This window comes from Falco peregrinus, chromosome 14 (assembly GCF_023634155.1).
Source record: "Falco peregrinus isolate bFalPer1 chromosome 14, bFalPer1.pri, whole genome shotgun sequence".
NCBI lineage: Eukaryota > Metazoa > Chordata > Aves > Falconiformes > Falconidae > Falco > Falco peregrinus.
This window is the reverse complement of record NC_073734.1, coordinates 315,772-327,674: the sequence shown is the minus strand read 5'-3', so window position 1 is coordinate 327,674 and position 11,903 is coordinate 315,772. Positions and strand designations below refer to the sequence as shown.

At 53.2% G+C, this 11,903-nt stretch overlaps 1 pseudogene; it reads right to left on the bottom strand.

The window, feature by feature from the left end:
- Positions 1–562: 562 nt before the first annotated feature.
- The window catches only part of LOC129785669 (hydrocephalus-inducing protein homolog), a 67,688-nt pseudogene continuing 56,347 nt past the window's right edge, over positions 563–11,903 (bottom strand).

Here is an 11,903-nt window from a genome sequence, read left to right as displayed (position 1 = left end):
CAGCGTAAGGCAGCCAAGGGCAAAACTTCAACTGGGGCAGCAAAAGAGCGGCAGAGCAGGCAGCTGCTGAGGGCCAGGGCGCAGCTCGGGCACATCTCGCCCACGCCCGCGCTGCTCCCATCAGGCAGCCTCAGCAGCACCGTGCCCGGAGTCTGTCTGAAGAGCCTTTGGTGAAGCGGCTGATGGAGCAGGTTCCCAGGACCTGCCTCCTGGCACGTCTCCATGAGAGCAGCAGCTGCCCTGAAAAGCAGAGATGCTCACCATGGGGGAACTCAGCCCCGTGGAGTCAGCAGGGGGGATCATCACACACACAGAGTCACAGAGCGGCTGGGGCTGGCGAGACCTCTGGAGATCATCTGGTCCAAGCCACTGCTCAAGCAGAGCCCGTCTTTATTGCAGGGAAAGAAACCGTCCCTGAGCCGCCTCGTGTTACTGCTCTAGTGACTGATCAGCCCCAGGACTGGCAGAGATGGCGGTGAAGCACGACAGGCTTTATTGCCCAGTCCCATGGGTTAGGGCCCTGAGGCAACGGAGGGGCAGATGTACCCTGCAAGCCCCCCGGCTACACCGCGAGCTGCCCGGGGAGGAGGGAGGCATTGCACCGGGACAGCAGGACCCGAACAGCTCTGCGGGTCACTGCCTGCGACAGGCATGCAAACCCATCATTTCAACACCAGTACCAGCCATCCCTGGTGGCTTGCTCTCGCCACAGATGGAAAGCGGGTTTTCATGGTGGATTCAAAGAAAGCTGCCCTGGGAATCCCTCCCCCACTTGGAGGTTACTGTTGTCCCCCAAACAGCTGGAAAAGCAGCAAGGAGGAAATTCGCCCCCCTCCCCCTTGGCCCAGGAGGCTGAGCCTGGCCTCTCGCACGCTGCCTGGTGCTTTACCCGCAGACCCAACCAAGCCCACAGAGCCAGGCCTGGGTGAACCAGCTCCACAAATCCAGCCCACCTAGCGCGGAGCAGAACAAACCTCCCCCCAACCCTGTTTTTAAGCCCCTCACAGATCCCACCTCCAGTGAGCGGCACATCCCACCCAGCGTCTGCACGGGAGCCCTCCCTGGCTGCACCAGCCCTGCGCCCCCCGCCAGGGCAGCGACCCAACCTCCTCCTGCCACCTGCCACGCAGCTTGTCAGCTGCAGCCTCCATCAGTTCAACGGCCTTTCCCTGCGGCTGGCCTCCGGAGATGCTCTGCAACGCGACGGAGCCCACACGCTCTGTAGCTACACAACCCTTACCGTTATATTTTTGTGCAACACCACAGCTGGTTGGGCCCCCAGCGGGTGTGAAACTCACCTCACCACAGGCAGGCTGAGGACAAACTTCACACCCCAGACTCTGTCACAAACAGCAGTCTGACACAAAGCAAACGCAGACCTAATGGGGAAAGCGTCGGGAAATCCATGCCCTTCCAGGAGCAAAGGGCCACAGGGGCCTCTTGATCTCAGAGCTCCAAAGACACGACTCTCCGTTAAATACCACCCAGAAAACAGAGGGAAAACTTGTAAAGATGATCCAGACTCATTTCTGCACAAACATCTATGCAAGCTGTCTGTTTTACTGAGGGGTGCCCCAGCTAACACTGCCCCCAGAGCCAGGCTCCTCTCGCTGCGTTGGGACGGAATATCTTGCTTTCTCTCCGAGACAGCAATATGGGAACGTTGCATGTAAAAATCAGGCCACAAGCTGCTACAGACCAGTCAATTTTCATTGGGAAACAGCCCCACAGATACTTACCATCTCTACACAGAAGGAAGCAGGGATGACAGCCTGATTGGAGAGGTGGAGAGTTTTGGACGCATCTTGTAGGACTTCAATACTGCTGGAATTTATCTCACTCAGATGCACGTAGACAACCCGTTCTTCTCCAATGCTCACTAAAGACACATTCTGCTCCAGGAAGCAGGTAGGAAAGAAAAAAGAAAAGCAGGGGAAGTTAAAAAATATGAGACAGCTCTAAGTGTCCTCCTCGACTGGGCGATAAGTACGGCTGTTGGAAGTTTTCAGTGTTGCAAGGCTGACACAGAAGGCCTGGGGCAAGTGCAGGCTCGGGAGTGACCCCATCTGAAAGCCACAAGCTCCCGTTCTCAGGGGACAGAGAAACCCTGGGTCCCACGCTCTCCTTTCCAGACCTCCTCCACAGTTAGCTCTCCTTTCTCTGCCTTGTGCCTGCTCCCGCTCCTTCTGCCGCTCAGCCTTGCCCCAAACCTCCCTGACCGCTGCTGCTGCACAGCGACACTTGGACAGTTACTTCTCTGACATTCCCAAAAATGCACCTCTGAAAACCAGCACAAGCCAGAAGCGAAGCAGGCTCTTCAGAGCAGAGATCGTGCAAGTTATGGCCTCTGATGTGTGCTTATGTGTATTCCTGGTATGGCATGAATAACAGGCATTAATTATTCATTACATCATTCAAGTGGTGTTTTTTCTCGACGGTCACAACCAAAAGCTTTCTCCTTGCAGAACTGGCACAGACTACTGGAGGAGGAACACAGATCCCTTTGCTAAACCACCTTCCCACATCATTAAAAACAACGAGAATTTGTCCACTCTTGCGGTGGATTTCACTGGTTCCAAACACCTCAACACTTCAACAGGATCTGAATGCATAGAACTCCCAACACTGACCAGACGCCGTAGGATTCACTGGAGGGCACAGAGTACGATTTAACCGAAAAAGAAACCAGCTTCCACGATGTAAAACCTTTAATGATGTCTGGCTCAAGGAAGTGGTATTGACCGCTGTCAGAATCACCAGCCCAACTCAGCCAGAAGCAGCAGCATCCAGAAATGCTCATCCCTTGGCAGGGCACTGCTGCGTGCAACTAAGAGCCAAAAACCTCACCTACCAAGGCTGGGGCCTCCAAAATAAGGAACTGAAGCCATGCACGATGATGCACGTCTGGGCGATGCTGCCCAAAGCTCCCGGGAAGGAGGAGCTGCAGGGAAGAGCTGCGCCTCGCCAGCCAGCTCAGCTTCCCGGTGACAGCGGGACAGCAGCAGCAAAGGCAGGGCAGAGCCCTTTGGGGATGAGCGGAACAACATCTGGAGGATGCCCAGGAGAGCTGCCTTCTGTCAGCCTGTGTACTAACACCACGCATCCTCACCACCAAGGAGAGGGCTTCAGAAACGCTACCCCTTCATCTACAGGGTTCTAAAAGGGACAAGGAAAATGCCATGCAACAGCGTTACAGGCAACATGGCACAGGGAAAGGCAGCAACAAGCGATGGCAGCTCTGCCACCAGTAACGCCAGCGCTGGGATTTACCAGCTCCTTCATGCAGATGCCACACGCCAGACTGGAGCTGGCACGCGTTCACCTGCAAACAAAATACCCGACAACGGAGCTGTGGAGGGACTCTGCACAGCCTGGATGAAAGATCTGTACCACGTTCCGCCTGAAACGGTGGTAAAGACCAGGCATCGACACTGGGCACCCCAGCCTAAGGCAAGAACGAGCTTTGAAGTTCTACTGGAACACACTGCAGCGATTCCCAAGGTCAGACTTGCAGCCGTACGGGTAGGATCTGCCACCAGCGCAGGACACGTAACAAGACAGCCAGCTCTTCTGCCAGCCCAGAAAGCTTTGGGTGCGTCAGCTACCAGGGAACTACTGGAACTGCACTGCAACCAGAAGACAGACCTATAGAAAATGCAACGCATCTAGTCCTTTCTTTAGGCACAGCTACGCTTCTCCAGCTGAAATGCTCGCCCTTTGGGCAAAACATTGACACGTTCACGTCCAAACAGAAAAGATTAAGGTAAGGTCAACTTTCAATTTATAAATTGTTAGCCCAAGCGTAAAAGCTTTTCAAGGTACCTGTAGTTCAAAATCCAGCTGACATTTAAACAACTGGTTATTCCAGTGGGGAGAAACCCTCCTCTTTCGGGGAAGCATGCCTTCTGTTTGCAAGCAACTGTTTTGTCAAACTTGAGACTTCCCTGCAAAGCCTGCATTGCCTGGCCTTGCTGTTGACTGGTTTACATGCACACCCCCAGCAGCCAGGGCTGAGATGACCAGTGGCATCCAAGGGATTTGGCATCATCGTTTCAATTCGGTTTATAAAAAGTTTATATCCCTGCAATTGTTTTCAAAATGTCAGCCTTCCTTTCTGTTACAGAAAGCTTCACGTTCTCGGGAATCCTCTGATATCCCCTTCCGTGCTCAGGGAGAGGACAAGACATTTTAAAACAGCTGCTTCAAAAGTTAGTATCCTTTTAAATTAAAGTTTAATTAACTAAATTTGTTCTCGATTTCAGCCAGTGGAAGCCAGGACACCAGATACAACATTCTCTTGCCTACACTTTGTTGTTGCTGCTGTATATGCCTGAATGCAAATGTCCTGTAGGAGCCTTTAGTCCAGGAATGCTTTGCCTCACCCCTTTTCAAGCTTGGTAGGGAAAAAAAAAGAAAAGAAAAAAAAGCTTGTGCTCCAGATGCAAGCAGTGTGGAGTCTCATGCGTCTTTGGCTGGGGCTTTTGGCAAAGAGATATGATGGATATTTCTCAGGCGGGATGGACCTGACTTTCAGGAAAGCTTAAATCCAGCTTTACAGAAATCATCATTTCAGCACGGTCTCTTACACCGCTCTTGCTTTAGTGGTATTCAGCGATGTCCCCGTGCGCTCCCGAACAAGAGTTCTAATGAAGCAGCGGTTGCTGCTCATCTCGTAACGCAGGAGAGCGAGAGACCCAGGAATTGCTCTGGGTTTCAGACTGGGCTTGTTATCCCGCCTCACACGTCCGTAATTAAACACCATCTCAGACACTTAGATTTCCACCTAAGAGGACACCACCCTTCTCTAGGCATTAGCTGCTACTTATGCCATGAATCCCTTCTTTCCGTGTCCGCACCAGCCACGTATTGTCACGTTCTCCTTTTCCCTGGCAGAACCCCTGTACACTTTATGCCCACCAAGATGAGTCACACAAAGGCACGCATCTCGCCTAGCACTCACCGGCGGGGATCTTTCATTCCCAAACACTGAGACACTAGCCACAGTGTCCTGCCTTCCTATCGCCTGGGCTTCCAGCGTCAACGGGATCTCCACCAAGCTGTGAGGCTGGATAATCCCACACGGCACAGGGCTGCAGTACCACACAGCAGCATCCTCCTTGTGCTCCTATAAGGGACAGAATCAAAGACAACTTCAGAGTGTCCTCTGAGGAAACTCCAAGCTCCTTAACATCTACCACAACGGCAATTCACCCACATTTTTAAAAATCCCTAGGAGAAAGCAGAAAGGCGCAACACAAGGAGCAAGATTTATATGGGCCTAATTAGCATCCTCACAGGGTCCAAAAGCTGCTGCACTCACAAACGCCCACTCCGGTGCTGGCGGCCTCCTTGCAGCAGCTTTTCACAACCCTCCAAGTTCTCCTGCATGAAAGCACCCCAAAGACTAGAACCGAAACTGCTTCCTGAAGAGTTCAAACCGCTCCTGAAGTTCATATTCAGGTAGCTTCCCGTTCTCTCCAAAACTTTAGGTTTGAATATAAAACAGCAAGGTCTTATCCAAACCCCGTTTCTTTCCTAATAAACCCCTCGATAACGACGTTTGAGGGCAGGAGGCGAACACGACGCCAAGCCTGAGGAAGGACTCCATAGCAGCCTGGAAGATCGCTGTCGTTCACAAGGGTCAGCATCCACTCGCAAGGGAACTTCAGAAAGCACCGTCCAAATGTCAGAACAGGGCTGAGCACGTGCAGCGGAGGAACGACACATCCGGGTGAAGAGATGACCAAAGGGAATTAGAGACACTGAGAGAACGTAGAAGTTGTTTACTCCCCAAACAGCATGAAACAGACACAACGCATTTGTCTCTGCCAGATAGACATTTCCTACCTCTACGGCAATCGATCACCTCTAACTTCTTCTTACTCAACAGCCTCTTGTAAAGGAGGGGCAGCCCCAGACTCCCGTGGCAGAGGCTGCCCAGTGCCCTGCCCCAGTGCTCTCTCATCAAGCTTTGCCCCTCCCTTGCCCCAGGAGGCCGGCAAGGACCCTCCCACAGTCCCAGCAAGGCACGAGCTCTGCGGGAGCCTTCCCGCTGAGGACCAGCGCTCCCCAAAGCTCAAGGAAAACAAGACTCCCGCATCTCAGTAAAAGCACCTCCCTCCTCTCCCGTACCGCTCTCGCCCTGCCTGAAACCTCAGCCGCTTGCCCCCGCGATGGAGGGCACCAGCACCGCCTGCCTCTCGCAGTGGGTGACCAGCCTCTCCCAGCTCCTGCAGCTGCCTGGGTCCTCCACACACCAGCCCACACACTGACTCTTCCCATTCCCACTCGTTTTACAAAATTGCAGCCCAGGCACCCAGTGGGTGACTCTGCCGGGGAGAGGGAACAGCACCAGCGAACTGCGTCCCTCTCGTCATTAAACTGGCACCCGCTGCGGCGCAACGGCATTGAACGACGCTGCAGCTTTTGGCTTAAGTCTGGGAACGTTCATGCTCAAGAGAACCAGAGAAACCTGAGCTCACCTGCCACACCAAGGACTAGTTTCCCCTCACCACTCCTGCCGTAAGCCCCTTTCCCATTTGCACACGCCTTCATTAACTGAGCCAGACCCCAGCTTTCAGCAGGCTGCTCGCCGCCTTCCAAACAAATGCTGCATTTTGGGCCAACCCAGCACAAGCCCACCGCTTGCAGGGAGAAGCAGGGGCAGTCCTTTGGAGATTCATTACTCCTCAAGTCCCAGACAACAGGCCAATAGTGAATATAATCACTGCTCCCTTAAAAATAAAATAAACCAAAAAAAAAAAAAGACAGAGGCATGGCCCTGAGCACTGAGCACAGGTGCCTCTCAACATGGGCTGCTTTCAAAGCACGGCTGTGCTCACAGCGAGCTGGGCAGAACTAGCTCGTTAAGCAACATTTCTCATTTGGAGCTGAAGCCAGGACACCCCACGCCAGGCAGCGTGCTGGGCATGGGTACGCGGGGAAAGGTGGCCAGCTGCAAGGAAAGCGCCGGTACCTGGCTGTGAGAGGCACGCCAACACCTCCTGGCCAACACCATCCACGCCCACCACCAGCGCCAGCTCGTATCGCCTCACCGTGCTGGAACACAGGGTGACCTGGTAGAGGAGAAGAGCGTCAGATACTTAATCACTGCCAGAAGCCATCAGCCACGCGTGGTGTCCTCTGGCTCTCACCCACGGTCAGGAAAGGGAGCGGTATTTTGCCTTAGTTCTCCTGCTGGTCCACGTGTAGACCACTGTCTTTCCGAGTAACAAAACTCTTCTGGCGATATCCGATTTATTAAGTACGCCTTGCATACCAGGGCATATGTGAGCTAAATTAAAGCACAATTCATGTTCTTCTTGCCACTGGGACCAATTTTTACTCTCGACTACAACAGCATAAATCCAGAGGAAATCTGTTGACTTTCACAGAATGAGTCCAGCTTTACAGTGGGAAGCCGAGGGCAAAACGTGGCCCAGCAGCAGCTGTGCAGCTCATGGCTGCTGGAGCTTTTCCAGTCCTCGCTGCAGTGGATGCAACCATTCTGCTCCACACGAGAGGAAAGATAAGACCGGGAAGAATAGCAAACTGCTTTATGCAATGACATCTTTCTTTTAACAGTCACCTTCTGTCCCCATCCTTCCTCGGCCCACTTTAAATCAAATTGCTCTAAGCAGCTCAGACACACACGCGTGGCTTCTGTGCTTGACCGTAGGGTACATGATCCTTGGCTTACAACTTTGGAAACAAAACGGTGCTCCGCCCCAGAGTACCCCAGCTCACAAAAACCTAACACGAACACCGATCTCTTACTTGCGTTATGCCCAAAGCCAGCAGCACTACAGCCCTCCTGCGCACCAGTGAAGCTTCAGCTCCACCTGCTGAAGCACGTATGGCCGGGCTCGTGCCATACCTGGATACCCAGGGCTCCTTGGGAGCGGATGGTCCCCTTGCAGGGCATTATGGTGAATTCAGTTGGCTTGATGTGATGTTGGGCTCCCTTTCTCCAGGACGGGCAAGTGTTGTCTGATATCTGAGCAAAACTGGTGACGCTGCGCTGTCCTGAGCCTTCGCCAGGGATGCGAAGGTTGAAAGTCATGGGAACCAAGGAGGTGTTAGTGAGGCGACACGGCAGGGTGCGAGGAAAGCCTGGGAAGGTGAGACAAATATCAGTCAAGTCCCCGGTTATCCCGTGATTCCTGGTGTGACTCTCCTGTTAGGATAGACCGGTGCTTGTTGTTTATCTCTTTTCAGTGTGAATGAGAGGTAATGGAGAAGCTCAGGGAGGAGTGAGTTGTGACTGAAGTTGCTTTTTCCATGGATGGCACAGCTTGCTTCCTTGGCAATGGGCAGTGCCGTTGGTGCTGAAGAGCTGTCTCTACCTGTGAGGAGCTCTCTCACCTGCCCCCAAACCAGCCCCAACTCTTTCTCACTGATCAGTGTGCACCCAGACAGAGCATTTATTCTGAAAATTCAGTCTGTAAAATCCCCCATTAACTCCATGAACATTCCCCCGGTTTTCAATATATGAAAGTAGGGCATTGTCATGTAAGGAAAAGAAAGGATGAGACCGGGCACTACAACATGATGCATTGCACTCTAATGCAGTTTCTCTAGGCAGGACCCTTAAGGCATCTCCTGTTTCTGGGCAACCAGACTGAGCACATGACAACTCGGCCCACCTCACTGCAGGCAAACCTGATGCTTCCTTAGAAATGAGCAGGAACTGTGTCTCACCTTACCTAACAAACGGGGACATCACATCCACACTGCCTTTGATTACTGCCCACAAAGCCTGACATCACTCCAGCTCTGACACTTGCTTTCCACAACGGAAAACCAGTGGTACAACCACACTGGGTGAGGGGGTGGCTGTTCTGCAGAGGCAGGACACCAGCCCGCAGCTTGGTCTGGAGCGGACACCAGCTCTGCCAGAAGACACCTCCCATGCCCTGCTTACCAAGTGCTATTTGAATAAAGACAGGGAGGAAAACCACCCGCAGACACAGCAGATAGTTCCTCTGTGCCCAGCAGCAGTGACCATTGCCCACCGCCAGCAATTACTCCGGCAGGGAGGCGGGGGTGGGGCACAGAAAGGACATGCACCGACTGACCCACTGCACAGCCCCAAATGGGACCGAAGTCACCAGATGCAGACAACAGCCAGCAGCACAGTGACAAGAAGCAAAAATACAATAGCTGCCTTCAGCTGAAAAGGCCTTGTTAATGAAATCAGATTAAAGTAGGAGGAATCTCCTATTACACAACCGCATTTCTGCCGGTGCGTTTCTTGTGGGTCTATTTATTCAAAAGGAAGCAGAGAAGTGGCCGAGTGGTGATGCAGGGAGAGGGGGAAGTGGCTCAGGGAAAGTATTGAGATTTCCTAGAAAGTCCACGAACCGCATGAAACCACAGAGGCATCCTGGGCACAGAATGATCATGGCCCTTCAATCAATCCCCAATTGATTTCACATGTAAACTTTAGATCATCTCAGTACAAAGCCTTTTCTCTGAGACTCGAGATGGAGAATCAGAATCTGCATTTCAGTGGAGATGCTCTGGGTGCTCAGCCACCGGCTCCGTCAGTGGAGCAGTGCTTCGGCTGGGGAAGGAGAAGGAGCCCACATCTCTGGAGACATCACTGCCCAAACCAATGCCGAGCTACTGCCTGGGCTTATTACCGGGCAGGTGATAACGAGGAGCCCTCACAGCACAAATTAACAGCTCACACTAAAGGTCAAGTGGGTAAGTGGTGTCCTCGCCTTGCAACAGGAACGTTCACCCTGAGCAGCCACAGGCTAGCGTGTGGCTCCAACGCCCTTCTCCTGCAGCCCCATCCCCTGGGCCCTTCTGGGACAAGGGCTTTCACCATCATTCTGCCGCCAAGGATTGGGAGGTTGGGGCTGAGCAGGCTCTGAGGGCACCAGGAAAATCCTGACTTTCTATTCCTTTGGTCCTGTTTGATCTCATGGCAGCAAAATACCACCTGAGCAAGCGGCAGCCCTGGTTCTAACACCCTGAAGGCTGCTGTGGAGGAACACAAGTGACAGACGCTCCCAAAGCGCTTCATTTCAGTAAGGCACAGACCTCCCCACCAGCGGTCCAAGCCCAGGGCACACTCACCAAAGGAGACGTCGCCGAATGGAGGGAAGGTACATGGAAAGGGAAAGTCGGTCCGATGACACAGCCCCTGTAAGGACAAAGGCAGAGGAGGAACTGGCTTGGTTAAAAAGAACTGCAAAGTGTTCGGCTTTCGTTACCACCGGGACGGATAGAAGCTGGTCTCAGCAGCACGGTGGGTTTCAAATCAACCCGTCACCCCTGCGCTCGGCACAGCATCCCTGTGCACAGGAGGCAGCCAAAGCAACGTGGTCAGCAGGTGGCAGCTGCTGAGGTGGCTCAGGGCACCAGGGCAGGCAGGGTACACCCCCAGGTTGCTGCTGGCCCAGTGAAGGACCCTGAACAAGTGATGGCTCTGTGCCTCAGTTTCCCCACCTGTCATGTGACGGGCAGAGCTGTCCATGCAGAAGCAGGTTCATTGTAACTAGCCCTCTCAGCCACAGCTTCCCTGCTTTGGTATCTCTTTGCTGGAACTGGCCTTTCCATGGCCTATATGGACATCTTCCTCAGACCTTATTCCACACTACCATTATGCGTGCAGGATTTTGAGGCACGAATCCACAGGAGCCCCAGACATCTACTGAGAAACGCAGCACAAGTTCTACACAGTGGATGTCGGAATCTTGGAGGAAAGTATCAGCTTGTCACCAGTGCACCGGCTGACACATCCAAGAGCAAGACTGTTTGCACCACCAAACATGAGTGTCCTGAAGCCACCACACCAGCCCGCCCATCCCTAAATTCAGAGAGGTTCCAAACTCCCAAACTCACCAACATCCACTGAAATCAGCACTTGAAGCTGCACAACATTCATTAATTTCATGGTTGATGCCAATCAATGCCAGCTCTGCCTCTTGGTGAAAAAAACAAATACAGATCAAGGAGCACAGTGACCCGTGCCTCCTAGTTTTATTCACAGGACTGCCACCGGGTCTCTCGTACACATGAACAGACCCCAGCCTCCCGCAGGAGGGACCTGCACTCACCCGTGGTGTCCCAGTTCCAGCATCCCTTTCTAAAGAGCAAAAGAACAAGCGTTCAGGACCTCGTCAGGTCTGTTTCCAAGCAAAGAGTGATCACCTATGGTTTGGGCATCTTCTGACTGCACAATCAAAAAGCACTCAAAATCTGACTTTCAGGAGTTTCAATCCCATGCTAATTCTCGATTCCTGGAGCTGAATCCGTTCCTGAGAACAAGTTAGGTAGCAAATCCCTTCTGGCAATGAGGTTCCCTCTCCAAGGACCTCACGTAATCAGACTTAACCTGCCAAGCCCCAGCATCCTACTCTGGATGGAGCAAAGGGAGCAGACATGCTTTCCGTAATAGCACTTGCCAAAAGACAATAGAAAACTGCCTCCAAACCAGCCACAACTGGGTCTCACACTGGGAAACTGCCAAGGGTGAGCCTTGCAGCGAGGGGGGAAATAACTGCCGTTTCTGCTGAGCACACAGGAGCTGTGCTCAAGGAAGTCAGACCTGAAGGACTGCCCAGAGGGCTCGGCCAAGCAGCCAGCCCAGAGCCCTGTGCGCTACAGCCGGTAACAGCGCAGCTTGCAAGAGAACGGGGGAAGAGGGCAGTCTTTATGGCAACAGCCACATCTTCCAATAGTGCTTCTGAAGGGAGATCGGGGTCCTCGCAGAGCAGGAAGGAGCACAAGGTAGGAGAGGAACCACCTGCACTCCCACCGCTGTTCCTTCCTCTGCAGCCCCGTGTCCCACCAGCCAGCTCACCTCCACTCAAAAGAACTGGGAGTTTTTCCCTCCCTGGAGAACTAAATCCAGTGCACAACCCCCCCTGAAGAGGGAGGCTCGGCTTGCC